Genomic DNA, 20,884 nt, shown 5'->3' on the forward strand with positions numbered 1-20,884 from the left:
CTACACCTGCAGTTTGGCGGTGCAATCAATCTGATTGGTTGCACGTGTGAACACGTTTGTAATATGAGTATGGGGTAATAATTGCTTGATGTATATTAACAGTGTGGTTTTCAGGCTAGGACACCTGTTATAAGTAGCTGAGGTTCAGTAAATGTATTTGAAATTATCTATTAACGTCTATTAAGCTAGTCTACATTATGGTAAACCAGCTTCAGTTGGAGGCGCTAATAGATATTGTTTATATAGCGTTGAAATTCGCCAAACCCGACGCCATATGTTCATAATGTGTTTGGAAACTTAAGGTCCATAACACAACTATGATACCCGTATCAAATACACCACAATCAAATAACCATTTCTTATTTCATTTTTAGCCACCATCAAACCTAGATGTATACTTTATTTTGCCCGACACTTTACTTAATAGACTCGTAGAGTTCCAGGTTAGAATTGATCTTCAGCAACCAATACTTTTGTCGTGACTCGGTGACTTTGTTGAAGCATGTCATCGTATCCCAGCTGCCTTAGGTGAGGTGAGGTGAAATACCATGCCGCAGTTTAACATGAATACCCAACTCAGACACAGTATACTGACTCCGAGCCGACCAGTCCATGTTTTAGCCCCTTAATGCCGAGCGCCAGACAGGGTAACAACAAGTACCATCTTTTAACGTCTTTTGGTATGACGCGGCCGGGGATCGAACCCCGGACCTTCCGCTCTCCGGACGTACGCTCTACCACTAGACCACGGAGGCGGTCCCTGCGTCCCATTGAACTGATATATGACACATATGGAAGTCTGTGTCATGACATAAATCAGCTGACTAGAACCGCTCAGTATGCACCACACTGGAGCACTGTCCACTCGCCCTTCACCAAGGCTGGAGTGAGTTGGGTTTAACGCCGCATTATAACAGTATTCCAGTTATGTCACGGCGTGTCAGCTTAATGTGGGAGGAAAGCCCGAAGTGATGCAGGTCTCAGACGTTTACCACTTCGGTGAAACCCACGAGCACGGGTATGGTGCTGACAAACCTAGAAACATAATAGGGGCGAACCGGGATTTGAACCCACAATCATAGGTTTCTGGCGTGCCCAAGGGGGGCAACTCTGCACAGCGAATCGCGGCGCCTTAGACGACTGGGCCACCCGTGCCAATTTATTATACGAATGATACCGATAGGAATTTATTACACGAATGATACCAATAGGATATTTCTTAACTTTTAGTTTTCTTTTGACAAATATGCTATCTTGTAGTTTTGGGGAGGGGGCTGATTTCTACCGCCGGCAAACTTCTCAACAGGGCAGGGAGAATGTGGGAAAGCCTATTCATACTCTATTCATATGATCATTCTGTACACGCATAGGTGTACTTCTCTGTCATACTTATAGATCGATCGTGAGTGTGTTCAATCACAACCTGTTAAGTTTATTTGACAAGTAACGCCAAAGTAACACAGGTCGAAGCGAGGTATGATGCTGACCATCTTCCTGGGGCAAGGGAGTTAACTGACTGTAGTCCAGTTTCCACCCTTGCCGAACTAGGCTGGAATTGTGACGTTATATTTTGGCTGGACTAACGAGTCTATGCATAGTCCAATCAAAATCGCGTATCGAAGTCGACATCCGGTTCGTCAACTGCAGTACAGATTTCGGTCGATTGCAGGATTTGTAAAACATATGTAACCGCGAACTAGGCGTCAACAGATATTTTCCAAATTTTTCATGTGTTTAATCTAGATGCTCACGTGATTTGATGCACTTCGCGAAGTAAGACTCGTTTTATTACATTATACATCTTGATTATCGATCAGATCGTCATGACTGGGCCCCGCTATCTTGTTTGAAGCAAATTCAAGTGATATGAGAAGTGGAATTTGGTCAATAGGAGGGACATAGAATGGACTCGTAATTGGCAGCTTAGTTGGACAGTCAGTTAACTCCCTTGCCTCGGGAAGATGAATGCTGACAACAATAATCATACTCGGTACGAAGGTTGGACTCGAACCCACCACCAGCAGATCCTGATATAAACTCTTGCACGGAGCTCTCTGCACCATCGCTGCCACCAGCTCCCCACCGTGGTGGGTGGCCACAACCATGCCTGGAGTTCACAAACAAGTTATGACTGTCGTGACACCGAATGCTCTTCCCCCAGCGGAATTGTTTCGTTTGTTTGTTTGTCAAGGTGATTTTTTATATTTCATTTCGACTATCAAGTAATTAGTTTTTGAGAAAGTTGGGTATTTTCCCGTTAATTTGCAATCTCGAGCCAATCTTATTAAACACACAAACGTAATTTCATCTAGGAAATAGTATACCAGCCTAAACAGGTTCCCTAATTGACGAGTATGTCATTTCTGCTGACATACACAAAGATATATATTACTAAGTTGTTAGCCTGTGGGAAATTTTCAAGATTCTTGTACTGGCTTCTTGCACACTGGTGGCGGCAATGATAACAGGAGCGTAACGAGGTGTCACGCGCTGAAAAGGAGTTAGATCCTGGTTCGACAAAGGGACGCAACTCTACACACAGTGAGTTGGGGTTAACGCCGCTTTGACGACATATCACGGCGTGTCAGCTTGATGTGGGAAAAAAGCCCGAAGTGATGCAGGTCTCAGACGTTACCCACTATGGTGCTGACAAACCTGGAAACCGCATTTGTGCGTACGGAATTCGAACCCACAATGATAGGTTTCTAGCGTGTCCAAGGGACACAACTCTGCACAGCGAATTGCGGCGTCTGAGACGACTGGGTCAAACGTGCCCGTGCGCGCGCACACTGCATAATATCGGTGTTCTGCCAGTGTACAAAAGGATGACAAGAGACTGGTGTGGTTTACTAAATGGCATGACTATAAACCTGGTTCTCAGCCTAGAGCTTGGTTATTTTCTCCGGTAAATATCATACGTTGCTGTTTGATGCTGTAACGTCGGTAACTTCCTGGTGCGCATGTCTACATCCGGGACGTTCATCTTTCTTTCATTCTGATTCCCCTCAGCTATAATTCCGATACCCACGCGATAATACCTACGGGTTGAGGTGAGCGACATCGCAGTATGCTCGGGAAACAGCTGGTACATTACGTGATGAAATATACAACCCTGGTGATCAAAGAGATGTCAGGAAAGTGTACCACCCGTGTGACTGAAACTTGCCTTATCGTGATGGTGTACTCCCTTGTGTGTGTGTGTGTGTGTGTGTGTGTGTGTGTGTGTGTGTGTGTGTGTGTGTGTGTGTGTGTGTGTGTGTGTGTGTGTGTGTGTGTGTCTGTCTGTCTGTCTGCGTTTGTGTCTGTCTCTGTGTGTGTATGTCTGTCTGTCTGTGCGTGTGTGTGTCTGTTTCTGTGTGTGTATGTCTATTTGTCTGTCTGTGCGTGTGCGCGCGTGTGTGCGTGTGTGCGTGTGTGTGTGATGGGGATGGTGATGAGGGGGAGGAGGGCAGTGGTATGTGTGTGTGTGTGAGGGGGGGGGGGAGACAGGTAACCTGCCCCACCCTGCCCCTGGGGTTGTGGGATGAGGGTGTGCTACAGAGAGGCATAGCACCCCCCGTGATTGTGCATCTCCCAGGTGAGAGGAGGTGTTGGTGGGGGCAGGGAGGAATAGCACCCAAGTTACAGGCACTGCGTTCACAACATCGGATCAGGAAGCAACTTTTCTGTTCAAGGGCATCACAAAAAAACTAATTATCGCGAATATTGTAATAAATCGCCTGTTATGACCACCAGTGATTTGTTATCCTGAGCTAAAGGGATCTAATTAAGCTAAGATAAATATCACTTGGTTATAATCCCGTCTGGGGTAGCGGAGGAGGGTGAGCCCACCAACGATGGAGCAGCGGGATGAAGCAGTGTGGTTGGTAATAGTTCGCCATCACTAATGGCTTGCCAGGATATACAGCTGTTTATTTTTAGGAGTTTACATTTCCAAACACCCTCAACATCAAAGAACGCTGGGGTGTGCTGGGGCGGACCACTTCAGGATCAGACACATATAGAAAGGGGGCCGAGAGAGTAGAAAAGGTGGGGTGGGTTTGAAAGGGGGCGGGGAAGTGGAAAAAGTTGGGTCTGGTTTGAAAGGGGCGGAAGACTGGAAAGGGTGCGGTGGGGTCTCAAAGGGGGCGGGGAGAGTGGAAAAGATGTGGTGGGGTTTAAAAGGGGGCGGAGAGAGTGGAAAAGATGGGTTAGGGTTTAAAGGGGGCGAAGAGAGTGGAAAAGATGGGGTAGGGTCTAAAGGGGGCGGAGAGAGTGGAAATATGGGGTATGGTTTAAAGGGGGCGGAGAGAGTGGAAAAGATGGGGTGGGGTTTGAAAGGGGGCGGGGAGAGTGGAAAATATGGGGTAGGGTTTAAAGGGGGCGGAGAGAGTGGAAAAAGATGGGGTGGGGTTTGAAAGGGGGCGGAGAGAGTGGAAAAGATGGGGTGGGAATTGAAAGGGGGCGGAGAGAGTGGAAAAGATGGGGTGAGGTTTGAAAGGGGGCGGAGAGAGTGGAAAAGAAGGGGTGGGGTTTGAAAGGGGGCGGGGAGAGTGGAAAATATGGGGTAGGGTTTAAAGGGGGCGGAGAGAGTGGAAAAAGATGGGGTGGGGTTTGAAAGGGGGCGGAGAGAGTGGAAAAGATGGGGTGGGAATTGAAAGGGGGCGGAGAGAGTGGAAATGATGGGATGGGGTTTAAAAGGGGGCGGAGAGAGTGGAAAAGATGGGGTGGGGTTTGAAAGGGGGCGGGGAGAGTGGAAAAGATGGGATGAGGTTTGAGGGGATGGGAAGAGGGGAGTGGACAAGGTTGGGTCTGGTTTGAAAGGGGCGGAAGACTGGAAAGGGTGCGGTGGGGTTTGAAAGGGGGCGGGAAAAGATGGGGTGGGATTTAAAAGGGGGCGGGGAGAGTGGAAAAGATGGGGTGGGGAAAAGTGGAAAGGGCGGGTGAGTTGAGAAAGATGAAGTTTGCTAAAAAAGGGCTGGGAGAGTGAGACATCGAGGTTACGAAAAGAAACTTTGTTTTCAGGTTTGTCAGCGCCGTACCCGTGCTCGTGGGTTTCACCAAACTAGTAAACGTCTGAGACCTGCATCACTTCGGACTTTCCTCCGACACGCCGCGATATAACTGAAAAACTGTTGAAAGCGGTGTTTAACTTAACTCGCTCATTCTTCTTTCTGATCATTTTTCAAAAGCAAGATTGGTAGGTGCATTTATGTCGATTTTTCATTTTGTTTTTATGGCGATTTTCTAACCACTTTCCTAAATTCAATAACGAAAACAGCAATGACACGATGATGTAGAGAGGGGTTTGTGTGGCATTAATGTATATTAAGGTCAGACCAAATTGTAAGTACAACCTAATGAACAAGAACTTGTTTATATTATATTATATAGATTAAGATGAGGATGAACGTTTAAGAACGCAGGGCTGGAAAATCGACAAAGAAACATTGAAATATAATGGAGTTCATTAGTTTCTGCAAGAGTTGGAACTTCAACATCTGAATATGAAAGAAAATATGAAGAACAAACCTTGTTCTTTAAGCTGATGAAGGAAGCTTTGTTAAACAGATTCAAGTCAACACGGAAAATAGGTAGGGGTGACTCTTGGCCTGGAAACTATGCGATAACTATTGATATTGTAAGAAACTATTGCGATAACTGTTGATATTGCAAGCAAATATTGCGATAAATATCGATAGTTTTCAGTGTTTCATTTCAGATGGTTTTTAAAGTTGAATTAAACCTTGGAACTGAAATTTCCTTTGAATATAGTAACCATAACAACAAATAAAAAATAAAGTTTGAGATATGACTGATTTGTGTTTTCTTTACCTTAATAATTTAAGAAAAAATAAACTCCACGTGTACAGGTTTAAACAGGTGTAGAAGTGAAGTAGAAGTGAACTGTCCTCCACCCCGCCCACACAGAGACCGAACGTTATGAAAGATGCCTTTAGAAAGCTAGCTGTGTTTTAATTCTGCAGATGTCAATGTGGACAAAGCTTTTATCTTGTCCAATATAAAAAAAATTAAGATGTCAACTTTTGAGTGTGTTCAGTATGTAGTTTTAAAATATTTTTCATGCAATACACAATAAATACGTGAAAGTATTCTACGCAGATCGTCCCACCAAAGGCCCTGGTTCGATTTACATCGGCACAGTGCGTGAAGCTCATTCTTGGTGTCCCCTGCCATGATACAGCGGGAATATTTTTAAAACAGCGGCGTAAAATCGTACTCACTCACTCTCTATGCGCTGAACATTGGTTAACAGTAATAGTTAAAGCGCTTTATGTAAATAGCACGTGAAAGTATCACCTTTCCTACGCCCGATCAGATATTAGGGTCCCCGAATGTAGCATTGTTTCAAAGAGTATTAACTGAATCCTGACCCGTGAAGATCCGGGGTAGAATAGGTCTTCAGCAACCCATGCTTGCCGTAAAGATCCGGAGTAGAATAGGTCTTCAGCAACCCATGCTTGCCGTAAAGATCCGGGGTGAATAGGTCTTCAGCAACCCATGCTTGCCGTAAAGATCCGGAGTAGAATAGGTCTTCAGCAACCCATGCTTGTCGTAAAGCTCCGGGGTAGAATAGGTCTTCAGCAACCCATGCTTGCCGTAAAGATCCGGAGTAGAATAGGTCTTCAGCAACCCATGCTTGCCGTAAAGATCCGGAGTATAATAGGTCTTCAGCAACCCATGCTTGCCGTAAAGATCCGGAGTAGAATAGGTCTTCAGCAACCCATGCTTGCCATAAAGATCCGGGGTAGAATAGGTCTTCAGCAACCCATGCTTGCCGTAAAGATCCGGAGTAGAATAGGTCTTCAGCAACCCATGCTTGCCGTAAAGATCCGGGGTAGAATAGGTCTTCAGCAACCCATGCTTGCCGTAAAGATCCGGAGTAGAATAGGTCTTCAGCAACCCATGCTTGCCGTAAAGATCCGGGGTAGAATAGGTCTTCAGCAACCCATGCTTGCCGTAAAGGGCAACTGTGCTTGTCGTACGCGGCGACTAATGGGATAGGGGTGGTCAGGCTCGCTGACTTTGTTGATGCATGTCATCGTATCCCAATTGCGAAGATTGATGTTCATAATGTCAATCACAGGATTATATGGTCCAGACTCGATTATTGACAGACCGCCAACATATAGCTGGTAAATTGCTGAGTGCGGCGTTAAACAAACAAACAAACATACAAACAGAACAGATCCGAGATAGATTCTTTTTTAAGGTATAAACAGTTTTTTCTTCAAGACTTGTTATTGCCCCATTTTGGAGTGTATGAAGGACATTCCGTAGATAGAGAAATTACTTTATGAAAATACACCGTCATGTTTTTCTTCGTGTCTCTCTAAAACATTTCTCACGTAGCATTTATTCATTTATCATTTATTCATATAACATAGAGATATGCAGAAGTCTAATGACCCGATCACACGACATAGTGCTGCAAACACAACCATCAGTCTCTGTGTCGCTTAATGTGCTACAGGAGTTGTCGTTCTTGGCGTCTGTGGTTAATGTTTCCAATATGACCGAACCACGTGTCTCTCTCACTCGAACGTTGATTATTGCAACAGGGATATTACTGTCTAAAATTATGAGCATATTTAGGTCTGCACTGAGAAGCAGTGTAACGCCGTCGCATTAACTACACAAATGTCGTTCCTATAACACGATTGTGACGTGGAAATGCACTATCTTTATAACATTATGAAATACAACTCGTTCCAATATCTAAAAAGGTTTCTAAAATGCAGCGCTCATACGTGTCAGATTTGACTATGATGTTCAAAAAACCTTCTGACGTCGCGTCATATCAAAGTGGCTGGACCAGTACGCGTAATTGCAAAAGCCTATTAGAGATAGGAGGCAATCCGCATAATCATGAGTTAGGCAGAATATGGCCTCCCCCGGGCGAAATAGAGTTCGGCAATTAGGTTGATGGGGTTACCAACCAAAATATTATTGTTCCATCAAAGACGAGGAAAAAACGACATCTTTAATGTTCCGCTTAGTAGAAGCTCAATCTATGGAGGTTTCTTCGGGGCCATGTTTTTATTTCGCTTGAGCTGGTCGATGTATGTAGTTTCATTTACTTCCAAACTTTTTCGTTTATTTTCGATCAATTTTGTTAATTTGCCTAATTACTTTTCAGCCGGCGATCATGGGAGGTCCCCCCTTTAATTGGATGACTTCCTTGTGATAATACACTTCGGAGCTGAGAGGGAAATCGAAAAGTGGAATCTGCTGAAGTAGCGACACGAAGTACAATGTTAGAGTTAATTACGAGACGCTTACGTTCTCAAAAAAACTTTTAATGAATTCGGAGATTGGCGGAATTACTTGAAGTGATGTTGCTATGGATGTGGTTTTGCGAAAATTGACACGAGACTTCAACTTTGATTATTTGAGAAAAGTGCCTCAACTTTGCGTGGAATTCAAACTCATGTGAGGGAAAGTTAGTTTGATGACGATCCGGGATTCCCAGGGAGTGGGGAGCCTTTCACGTGCTGGTGTGATTGGTTGGACGAGTCCCGGCGTCTTCCTACTCTTGCTACGTGTGTCATACAATTATAATTATAATGGGTGTCCAATAATTACAAGTGTGGCTTATAATCACGAGTGGGCATACGCGTAGGTGCACGTGCCATCCATGACGTCATGGGTTAGAACTATTTGATGACAGTGGGACAAGCCAAGGGTCCATGATGTATAGGCAACTACACCCGGGAATCGCGCACTTCTAGAATATATGTCATGGGTGATGCCATGTGTGATGTCATGTGTGGTGTCATGTGTGACGTCATTGGTGATGTCATGTGTTGTGTCATGTGTGATGTGTCTTTTGATATCAAATATATAAACACGAGTCGCGAGGAATGTTAGGGTGATATTCTATTTATCATCCAAAAACATTCTTCCTTTTTTTCATTTTGTAAACAGTGATGTGATTAGTGATGTCATTTGATTGTTATGTCATGGTAACGATGACGTCACAAATGTCTTCAATGTATTTTGATGCAATTCGTCGTGGAGATGTCACCGAGGATATTTTGATTACTTCCATATGATAAGAAGCACCAAACTTCTGACATCCATTTCATACACACATGTTATACCCAGTTAGTCAGTACCATCTATCAACGCTTTTATCCGTGGTCAGATAATGACAAGTTCTCAGCAATTTTACAGATAATGACCTGATGTTTAAATGTGCAAAAACCTGTTTTAGTATTCTAAAGAGACGTATGTATCAACTATTCAGGTAATATTATTCATTCATTATTGTATTATTTATTGTATGCTGGGATAAGAAGACAAAAAATACAAACAGATACATTGACTTTCGGTACTTTTTAATCCTATCATTTTTAGTCAATGGGTGTAGAAATTAAACATCAAATTGTTTCGAATTCGTTATCATAATAAAATAAACGAACAGATACTTTCAGTGATCTTGTCAAATAACCCTTTAATGCGTATATATGCACAAGTCTCTCTCTCATAACTCGTACTGAATGGCTCGTGAATAATATATGATACTATCGTATTCTACTTATGGACTTATGTAACATGTATCTATGAGGCGAGACTCAAATACATTATATGTCTGTGATAATTTCATTCTGTCATCCAAAACTGACTTCCAGAGATATGGGGTTCCAAGAACATATCGCTTGATCTCACCTGAGCGATATCCCATGAAGAAGCCAGTTTATATAATGGCTAAAATGTTTGATATAATTAGTAGTTGTAGAAAACGAGATACAGAAGGTAAAGTTGATATGCCTGTCTGCTCTTACGCCAGTTAGTTATCACAATATAGCCGAAATTAAAAACAATTCCCATCCCAGGATGATTATGAAACATCGAGATAGTCATCTTTTTTTAATAACTCGACAATGTTTAAATTACGTAGGCTTCAAGTGGCTGGATTCGTCCGGTGGTATCCTTAGGCTTCAATCTAGATTCTCGTTGTAAAGTTTGAAATTCAAGCACATCTTAAAGTTTTTTCACTTAATTAAATTTGAAAGTTCGAAATGACAATAAAGCAAAAATGCTTCTTCATGGCAGGGACGCCGTGTCCATCTCACAGCTAAGGTTTGCCACGACTTTACAAAAAGCTTCTGCAGGATTATTGAAGCTATTAAGGAAATGTCACCAAATCTATTATCCTCTATTGGTACTGTTCCATAAAGGCCAGCGGTCTTGAGTTGAATCATTTGCTTGTTATTGTAATATTTCTCTCGCGTAATGTCTTAAGAGCTGACTGTAAATCTCGGTGTGAAAGAGAATTCGGGTCGTATCAGCTTTGATCAAGTCATTTCGACCAGAAGATGGAGTCTGTGATCTCTGTAGAAACATTATCGTCTCCTTCATGAGAAGACAATTCCTACGTTAATACTGACCTCACCCAACCGGGAGTTTATCAACTATATACTATATGATATTTCAATTTAAAACAATTTCAAGATTCAAAGATGCAGAAAAAATGATATTTACAATTTTAAATGTCCTGTTGGAAAAATGTTGCAGGCGATCAACTGCATCTTCACGAGACGAAAGAGTCAACTAAATTAGCCTATCTACAAGGCTTTGAAGTGGACTGATGGACATACTTGCCTCGGGAAGATGGTTTGGTTTGTTGTTTTACGCCGCACTCAGCAATATTCCAGCTATATGACGGCAGTCTGTAAATAATCGAGTCTGGACCGGACAATCCAGTGATTGGTATCGTGAGCATCGATCCGGGCAATTGGAATCGATGACATGCTTCAACCAAGTCAGCAAATCTACCCACCCGATCCAGTTAGTCGCCTCTTACAAGCACAGTCGCCTTTTACGGCAAGCATGGGTTGCTGAAGACCTATTCCGGATCTTCACGGGTCTCGGGAAGATGGTAGAGCTGTAGCTAGACATTATCCGACACATGGATTGTTCACTCATGGTGTTAGGGCATGAATATTATTTTTGATGTTCCTCATCTCAAGTACAAATAATTTTTTAATTTGAAGTTTACACGATATACGGCTTTTCTATTGGACGAGAAGCTGGTCACATGACCGAGAAACTGACGTTCATAAGCGTATGAACGACACAATTTGACGTCCATACGTTCAGCGCGAGGTGTCACTCCATGCCGGGACTACTTTCCAATACATTCCTGGGAAAACCCTTCAAGCTCCGACGTTCATACAGTTTGGCCCTCACTCTATGAAGGTTCATACTCCAATGAACTCACACAAAGTGAAGGTCAATTCTTAAATAAAATACTTTTTGTTTTGAATACAACCTAACAATCTCACGTTCGGTTTTTCCGTCAAGACAGGGCCACGTTCTGCGAAGCGATCGTAGCACTAAGTCGATCGTAACTCCCATATTTTAACATAGACTTACGAAAGTCGTAGCGCTACGATCGCTTTGTGGATTGGGGCCAGGAAAACAAGTCACTGCACTGATTTACCCCAGCGCCATCTGTTGGCAACATACAGCATACGGCGACCCATATGTTATAGACATGTAATTATAGACATTTATATTTTATAAATAAAAAGGGGAGGTGAGCAAATTTCAAGTTTGCATACCAAAATCTTATTGCCCTTTCTGTATTAATGAATTGGAAGATGAATATCATATTGTTATGCTGTGTCCTTATTATAGTATCTTGAGACGATATCTATCTGAATATTTATGTAGATTTCCAAGTGTGCCACAAGATGAGCGTCCTCTAATTATTCATAATTTATCTAAATATATATTTCATATGCTCAAAATCATTTAAATAATTATAATTACATATGTCAATGAGCTAACTTTGTCTTTTACCCACCGAGGGTCGTGGGTCATGGCTGTGGGTGGGTTTGGAACGGGGGTGAAGTAACAATCTGTCCATGCTTCCAACGTGGACTCAATGTATTTTAGTTATTATTTTGTATATTTGCCTTTGGCTTGTATATATGGAATAAACTACGATTTCTTTTTTCGAAATAACTCCATGTATTATGTACATCCCCATTATTTATTTCGGAAGTCTTTGTTGTTTCAGCCTACAGTAAACTACGGTTATAACGAACATGCTTATAACGAACTGACGGATATAACGAATTTACTTTTTTGGTCCCGACAATTTGCCGTAGTTATGCTATATATATGCTTATAACGAACTACGGTTATAACGAACTAAAATTACAAAACCACAGAAGCATTTAAAAGGAACTGTGTATCCCCAAACTTGGTGAAGTCAAATATAAATCAAATAGCAAGCAAATACTGAATAGTGGTTAAAATCTCATGAAAACCAAATATGAAGCACTGAGAAGTAAGTGTTCATTGAAACTTCTAAAAGTCAAGTGAGAATTAGAAAATTAAATGAAAACAAACAAAAAAATAGAAAAACTGCAGAAAATATTATCATTGCGGTTTAAATAGTCCCACCGCGTTGTAATATGGGGTTTATGAAACGTACTTTACATGTTAAATTATCCACACTATCCGCGTTCGAAGATATGTTATATAAATACGATTTTGAATAGATATGGCTGTATTCATCAAGTAATCCCTGTGTAAATTCAATAACACATCCATTAAGATTGAAAAAAAAATGTGGCGGAATTAACTTTCATCACATAGTGACACCAGGTTTCATTTTGATAAGATACATTGACGCGTGAAAGGAATTTAACTGATGCTGAAATTGAGCGGTTTAGAATCTAATGGGCACGTTCACACATCTGTATGATTGAGAAGGGCAGGGCTGGACCCAAATGACCGCTTCTGTGTCTAGTTGGTAAAACCGATATGGAAGAGTGAGTGAGTGTGGTTTTACGCCGCTTTTAGCAATATTCCAGCAATATCACGGCGGGGGACACCTGAAATGGGCTTCACACATTGTACCCATGTGGGGAATCGAACCCGGGTCTGTGGTTTGACGACCGAACGCTTTAACCACTAGGCTACCCCACCGCCCCCGATATGGAAGACAAATAACATGTTCTCATTGTTTGTTCTCCATATCAATCTATCCGATTACGACATTTTCCGCGACATGTCATTACAAATTAAAGTCTGTGCTTTTATTTAGAAGTTTTGAGAAATTGTTTGCAGTATCTAATCTTTCCAAATGTGTTTCTCATATCACTGAGGAGTGAAACAGATTTTACTTCCTTAATTAGATTACTCTTAGGCAACTTAGATGGGCTGAGGTTTGGGGTTGGTGTAGGGGGTAGGGTATGAGCTCTCAGTAAAAGTACTTGCTGTGCGCAATATAAAGTTTTTGTGTGTATCGTGTTTGGCCAGTGGCCCGTGAAATATACTTTGTCTTGTTTAATATTCCCACCGCAGTTAGAATATTCTCACTGCGGTGTAATATATTCCTACCGTGGCGTGAATATATTCCTACCGCTGTGTAATAAATTCCTAACGCGGTGTAATATATTCCTAAGCCCTTGTAATATATTCCTGCCACTGCGTGATATATTCCTAACGCAGTGTAAAAAATTCCTAAGCCCGTGTAATCTATTCCTACCACTGTGTGATATATTCCTAACGCAGTGTAAAATATTCCTAAGGCTGTGTGATATATATTCCTACCGCTGTGTAATATATTCCTTAGGGACTGCCTATGTGGTCTAGTGGAGAGCGTCCGTCCGGTTCGATCCCCGACCGTGTCTTACCAAAAGACGTTAAACGATGGTACTTGCTGTTACCCTGTCTGGCGCTCGGCATTCAGGGGCTAAAACAAGGACTGGTAGGCTCTGAGTCAGTATACTGTGTCTGAGTGGGGTATTGATTTTAAACTTCGGCATAATATCTCAGTGGGCTGGCACTATAAATCAGTCCCGACTAGTACAAGCAGCCACACACACACGTGTATGCACGTCGCTATATAATAATAATCTTGGACTAAACCCTACTTTATCTCACCACCTAAAGCTGTGTAATGTATTCCTACAGCTGTGTGATAAATCCTACTGCTGTATGATATATTCCTACCACTCTGTGATATATTCCTACAGCTGTGTGATAAATTCTACTGCTGTATGACATTTTCCTACCGATGTGATATATTCCTACCGCTGTGTGAGGTATCCTACCGCTGTGTAATATATTCCTACCTCTGTGTAATATATTCCTACAGCTGTGTGATAAATCCTTCTGCTGTGTGACATATTCCTATCGATGTGATATATTCCTACAGCTGTGTGATATATTCCTACAACTGTGATATATTCCTACAGCTGTGTGATATATCCTACAGCTGTGTAATATATTCCTACCTCTGTGTAATATATTCCTACAGCTGTGTGATAAATCCTACTGCTGTGCGACATATTCCTATCGATGTGATATATTCCTACAGCTGTGTGCTATATTCCTACCGCTATGTGATATATCCCTACAGCTGTGTGATAAATTATACTGCTGTGTGACATATTCGTACTGATGTGATATATTCCTACCGCTGTGTGAAATAGTCCTACAGCTGTGTGATATATTCCTACTGCTGTGTAATATATTCCTACAGCTGTGTGATATATTCCTACAACTGTGATATATTCCTACAGCTTAGTGATACATCCTACAGCTGCGTGATATATTCCTACAACTGTGTGATATATTCCTACCTCTGTGTAATATATTCCTACCACTGTGTGATATATTCCCACTGCTGTGTGATATATTCCTACAGCTGTGTGATATATTTCTACCTCTGTGCAATATATTCATACCGCTGTGTGTTACATTCTATATTCGTTTTTTCACGTTTCAATATACGTGTTATTTGTTTGTTTTGGAGTCTGGGGCAATATTCGTGGATTTCCGGCTATTTCTAGTTTCCTTTATCAGTTTTCAGTTTTAAAAGGTGTAATAGTTCGAATGAAAGAGAGTAAGACTTGAAAATCTCTAAACATGTCCCTTATGGGCCACCGTAGAGCGAGGAGTTTTGTTATGAAACGGGAATTCATTCATGGAAGTTTCAAGACCCTCCCGAGCAGGATTTATAGATATTCAGGAGGGAGGGTGAATGGTCTGCTCTAAGAAACGATTCTTTTTGTAAAATTTTGAGCAGGGACCCGTCGGAGATTAGAAGCATACACAGTAATACATATGGCTTAATCGGGGGTCATTAGAGGTCATGACAAAACTCGATAGTCTGAAATCCTCGCATACAGGGTGGATAGGCCCGTGAACATCAACTTATATACACGTATACACCTGTCACGATATTCTACAAAGGAACCTACCAACGTACCCTACGAAGGAACCTACCAATGTGCCCTACAAAGGAACCTATCAACGTACCCTACGAAGGATCCTACCACTGTACCCTACAAAGGAACCTACCAACGTACCCTACGGAGGATCCTACCAACGTACCCTACAAAGGAACCTACCAACGTACCCTACGAAGGATCCTACCACTGTACCCTACAAAGGAACCTACCAATGTACCCTACGGAGGATCCTACCAACGTACCCTACAAAGGAACCTACCAACGTACCCTACAAAGGAACCGACCAACGTACCCTACGAAGGATCCTACCAACGTACCCTGCAAAGGAACCTACCAACGTACCCTACGAAGGATCCTACCAACGTACCCTGCAAAGGAACCTATCAACGTACCCTACAAAGGAACCTACCAACGTACCCTGCAAAGGAACCTCCCAACGTACCCTACGAAGGATCCTACCAACGTACCCTGCAAAGGAACCTACCAACGTACCCTACAAAGGAATCTACCAACGTACCCTGCAAAGGAACCTACCAACGTACCCTTCAAAGGAAACAAGCAACGTATCCCACAAAGGCATCTAACAACGTACCCTACAAAGGATCCTGCCGACATATCCTACAAAGGAAAATACCGACATACTGTTCAAAGGAACCTACCAACGTACCCTATAGAGGAACTACCAATCCAATACTACAAAAAGACTACAATGGGAATAAGGGTTGAAGTGAGACTGAGATTGAGCACGCTCAGACGCAGGGAAACAGGGGTTAAAGTGACATCGGGACTGTGCACATCTAGACGCTGGGGCCCCGGCTGGCGAAATAAGGGTTTAAGTGATCTCGGGATTGTGCATATTGAGGCACAGGGGCCCCGGCTGGGCAAACATCGGTTTAAGTGATCTCGGGATTGTGCATATTAAGGCACAGGGGCCCAGGCTGGGCAAACAGCGGTTTAAGTGATCTCGAGATTGAGCATATTCAGGCACAAGGGCCCCGGCTGGGGAAACAGGGGTTTAATGTGATCCCGGGATTGTGCATATTAAGACACAGGGGACCCGGCTGGGGAAACAGGGGTTTAACGTGATCCCGGGATTGTGCATATTAAGGCACAGGGGCCCCGGTTTGGGAAACAGGGGTTTATGTGATCTCGGGGTTGAGCATATTAAGGCACAGGGGCCCCGGCTGGGGAAACAGGGGTTTAATGTGATCCCGGAGTTGTGTTCATTAAGGCACAGGGGCCCCGGCTGGGGAAACAGGGGTTAAATGTGATCCCAGGATTGTGCATATTAAGACACAGGGGCCCCGGCTGGGGAAACAGGGGTTTCATGTGATCCCGGGATTGTGTACATTAAGACACAGGGGCCCCGGATGGGGAAACAGGGGTTTCATGTGATCTCGGGACTGTGCATATTAAGGCACAGGGGCCCCGGCTGGTGAAACAGGGGTTTAATGTGGTCCCAGGATTGTGCATATTAAGGCACAGGGGCCCCGGCTGGGGAAACAGGGGTTTAATGTGATCCCGGGATTGTGTACATTAAGGTGCAGTACCCGGCTGGGGAAACAGGGGTTTAAAGTGATCCCAGGATTGTGCATATTAAAGCACAGGGGCCCCGGCTGGGGAAACAGGAGTTTAAGTGATCTCGGGATTGAGCATATTAAGGCACAGCGGCCCCGGCTGGGTGCAGGGTTTTAATGTGATCCCGGGATTGTGTACATTAAGGTGCAGGGGACCCGGCTGGGGGACACAGCTTGAGTTTGGAATCTGAGTTTAGGGGAGCTGGGAGATCAAGCCAATGTGAGCACCGGACGCCGGGGGCTAATAAATATCTCTAGCGACTCAATTACTATTAATTGCAACTCTACCGATTGTTGAATAATTACTCGTTTTAGAGACCTCAGTGGGCGCCATTTCTGCAGCTTTGACGCAAAATTTCCACTGTAATTTGATTGTTTGAAAGGAAATCGAAGCAGCAAAATGAAGGGGGAATTTTTGATAATTGGCGATATCAATACTGAAGATAATGAGAAGGAAAGCTGTTATTACTAAGCTTGCTTATCAAAGGCGGGATTCGGGGGTAGCGGCCTGATTCATCGCCAAGGTCCGGGGTTGCACGTGAAGGGAGGACGGACCCTGCCTAATTATACTTCATTTTCTACTGATTAGATTAAACATTCTCTGATAAGCGTTTTTTCATCAGACTTGCTAGCTTATTACTGTAAAATTGTTGATGGAATAAAGAATCAAAAATCTGCCCATCAGCCCGTATTCAGTCTCTGTCAAAAATGGCGCGATACTATCGTCTGCTTCCAATTGCAACTGATTGGACGGCCATTCGTTAACCTCGCACGCCGTCTGCAAAATCTTCTCAAAAATCTCTTCCAGACCTCATTATTTTGCTTTCAAAATTAAGATGTTCCGAAAAAACGTACTTGAAAAAACGTAAATTAAATTCATGCTTTTGAAATGTTCCGATTAAAGTAACGAGTTGATATGATCACCAGTGAATGCGGCGTGATTTCAAACTGACGTGTGCGCCAATTTACTGTCGACTTTTTCTATCCAATTTACTTGTCACTGATTTCATATACCAGTCAATTTTCCTCACATTCGAATTCTTCTTGCGTCAGAATGTGTAAAACATGCCTCCTCTACAGGCTCGTGTAGCGACGGGTGTCAGTGTTCCGTCACTTATCTCACACATACATGCATTGCTATTATCCCGGCGATATCGCTGCGTGAAGCTGATGAATACAGTATACACTTACGCGGAGCGATGTTAGGAGCTTGAATAATCAATCATAGTTCAACCAAATTCTCATCACTGCGTTCATACCTTGGAGTATCGTCTTCATAAACTGCCGGGCAAAAGAAAGGATACACCCATATTTGGAGGTGGCTAAAGATGAATAAAAAAAGAACTGGTTATTCAATGGTGATGTATTTGATACGGGTGTCACAGTTTTGTTTTAGGCCTTACGTTCGCAGAGTTTCGACGACTGCTTACAGCTTTGTAATTCTAACTTTCTGATAACGTTTGTAGTTTATTGTCGAATCCAATTTTCGAGTGTATCCTTTCCCTATCCCAGCAGTTTAGTCGGTTCTCATAGCCTAGACTGAAATAAAACATTAGTCTCAATAATCACATACATTACAATATATATTACACATATTTTTACAATAAAATACAAAAGAATTCTTGTTCCTTAATTTGACGAATGGTTGAGTAAGAATATGGTTTTACGTTTTATGTTGTAATATTCCAGCAATATCACGGCGGGGTACACCAGAAACGGGCTTCACACATTGTACACACGTGAGAATCGAACCCGGGCCTTCGGCCTGTTACGATAGAAGATGGCGAGTGTTTGGAAAGTAAATAATTATCCATGATACAAATCAACTACATCGAAGTCTTCACATATATTGTTATACATATTCTGACCAAAAATGGTTAGAGATCCTGAATATTTGGGGGGATATTTATTAGTGAAGTCTCAGAGCCTAATGTCAAAAAATTATCCCAAAAAATATTCAAGATCTCTATGTTTTTCTTATAAGTATACAAGATGTTTACTATATATTTTCATGGATCTAATTTCCATGTCCCAAGTGTGTGTGTTAGTTGAGTTTAACGCCGCTTTTAACAGTAGTCCATTTATATCGCGGCGTGTCAGCTTAATGTGGGAGGAAAGCCCGAAGTGATGCAGGTCTCAGACGTTTACCACTTCGGTGAAACCCACGAGCATGGTGCTGACAAACCTAGAAACATAATCGGGGCGAACCGGAATTCGAACCCACAATCATAGGTTCTGGCGTGCCCAAGGGACGCACAGCACAGCGAATTGCGGCGCCTTAGACGACTGGGCCACCCGTGCCCCCCATGTCCTAAGTAATCAACACCACAGCCGTTGACTTGAAATATAAGTATAATTCAGAGATTGTTTCATCTTAATGGTGCTTTGTATCATATTTTATTTAGCAAAATTTAAAATTTAAACATAAAGTCCATTGTTTTTCAGATACGACAAAACTATACATTTTACCCCAAAGTGTCTGAAAATATGAAAGTTCATCCCGCAAATCCTTAAGGCATGATAGTTCATCTTGCAAGCTCTTAGAGTTCAGTGGACGGAAATGATTGCAAAATATATCTGGTGCTCCAGAGATTTCCAATTACCAAAATTAACGTTCTTTTAGCTTCTGGGGAGAAAATTGCCTCCGACGCTGGTGAGAAAAAGTTAGACCCGTGGTTCCTATTGTGGCGGGAAGGGGACGGAGTCAGAGCTGTGCGAGACTTAAAACACGTCTCACGAATAAGCCAAGGTCTCTGACGCAAGAGGTTCTTCTTCTAATCACAAGTTCTCACATGGGAGACGCCGAGGCGCCCTTGGTTCTCTCACTATGTGGTTGGCCCCACCACGTGGATGTCTCTAACGAGAACCTAAGATCTCTAATTGTATTCTGTGAGGAAATCTACTTACACAGCGAGTAACGGTGTGGTTTGTGGAGAAGTTCTGTCGTGCAGGAACCATGGCTTGTTGATGGCGCTCCGTGTGGGGTCCAGGTCGCCATTTGGGGAAGGAACGTGTAATCTGTATTTAGGAAATCAGGATTACTGGTGCAAATCTCAACTGAATTATTTTGCAAGTAATCTGCTAAAGTCATCCCGTGGCGGGTCCCCTGTCGCCGTAAGATCAGCATCTCTGGAGGCAAGACGCTATTGTGTTTTGTTAGAAACTTTTCAGCTTGTTTTAAATCGAATTTCTTTGGCAATTCTATCAACGCGAGAGAAAAGATTTAACACTTGGCTTGACTATGATAATGCACGTCGGATTGCGTTATGAGTGAGTGGGTGAGTGAGTGAGTATGGTTTTCCGCTGCTTTTAGTAATATTTCAGCAATATCACGGCGGGGGACACCGGAAAATGGGCTTCACACATTGTACCCTTGTGGGGAATCGAACCCGGGTCTTCGGATTGACGAGTCAACGCTTTAACCACTAGGCTACTCGACTGCCTTGCTTGTCTTAAGGCGACTAAATTGATAGGGTGGTTAAGATCGGTTGTACATGTCATCTATCCCACATTCGATGGAATATTGCTGACTGTGGCGTTACACAACAATAGTTTTGGTTTTTATAATCTGCCCTTTTAATTCCATTCTGTGTATATACTCTTTAAAACATGATTTAAATATGCCATAAATCCGCCCTTATGACAGAATAATATTTGATAAATGTGTGTGTGTTCATCCTTACGCCTGGCTCCAACGCAGCATGTGCACAATTAGGAAGCGCAAGTTGACGCTGTAGGGATGAACGGGCCATACGTACCCGACTCCAATCAGCAGGTCTTGATTTAGAATTAACCGTTCATCGTCTGGCATCGAGCCCCAATTATATGTGATAACGACAGAAGGGTTATTTATGTACTCGTTGCACAACACGTGCAGGTATATCTGTATAGCAAGCTTATTCAGTTCGTTGAGGTCTCCGTACACTCTCGGTCCCGGTCGGGTTGAGCGAGGGGGGTGAATGAATGGATGAGCGTGGGACCAGACACTGATTCTGATGGGCGATTGGTGGGGTGGGGGTAGGCGTGGTTGAGTGTCGGGTATTTGGATGGTAGAGAATCCTAGGATGGCCAAGAAACCAAAAAGAT

The sequence above is a fragment of the Haliotis rufescens genome, unplaced genomic scaffold (genome assembly GCF_023055435.1).
Source record: "Haliotis rufescens isolate VD_foot unplaced genomic scaffold, xgHalRufe1.0.p SCAF_8, whole genome shotgun sequence".
Taxonomy (NCBI): domain Eukaryota; kingdom Metazoa; phylum Mollusca; class Gastropoda; order Lepetellida; family Haliotidae; genus Haliotis; species Haliotis rufescens.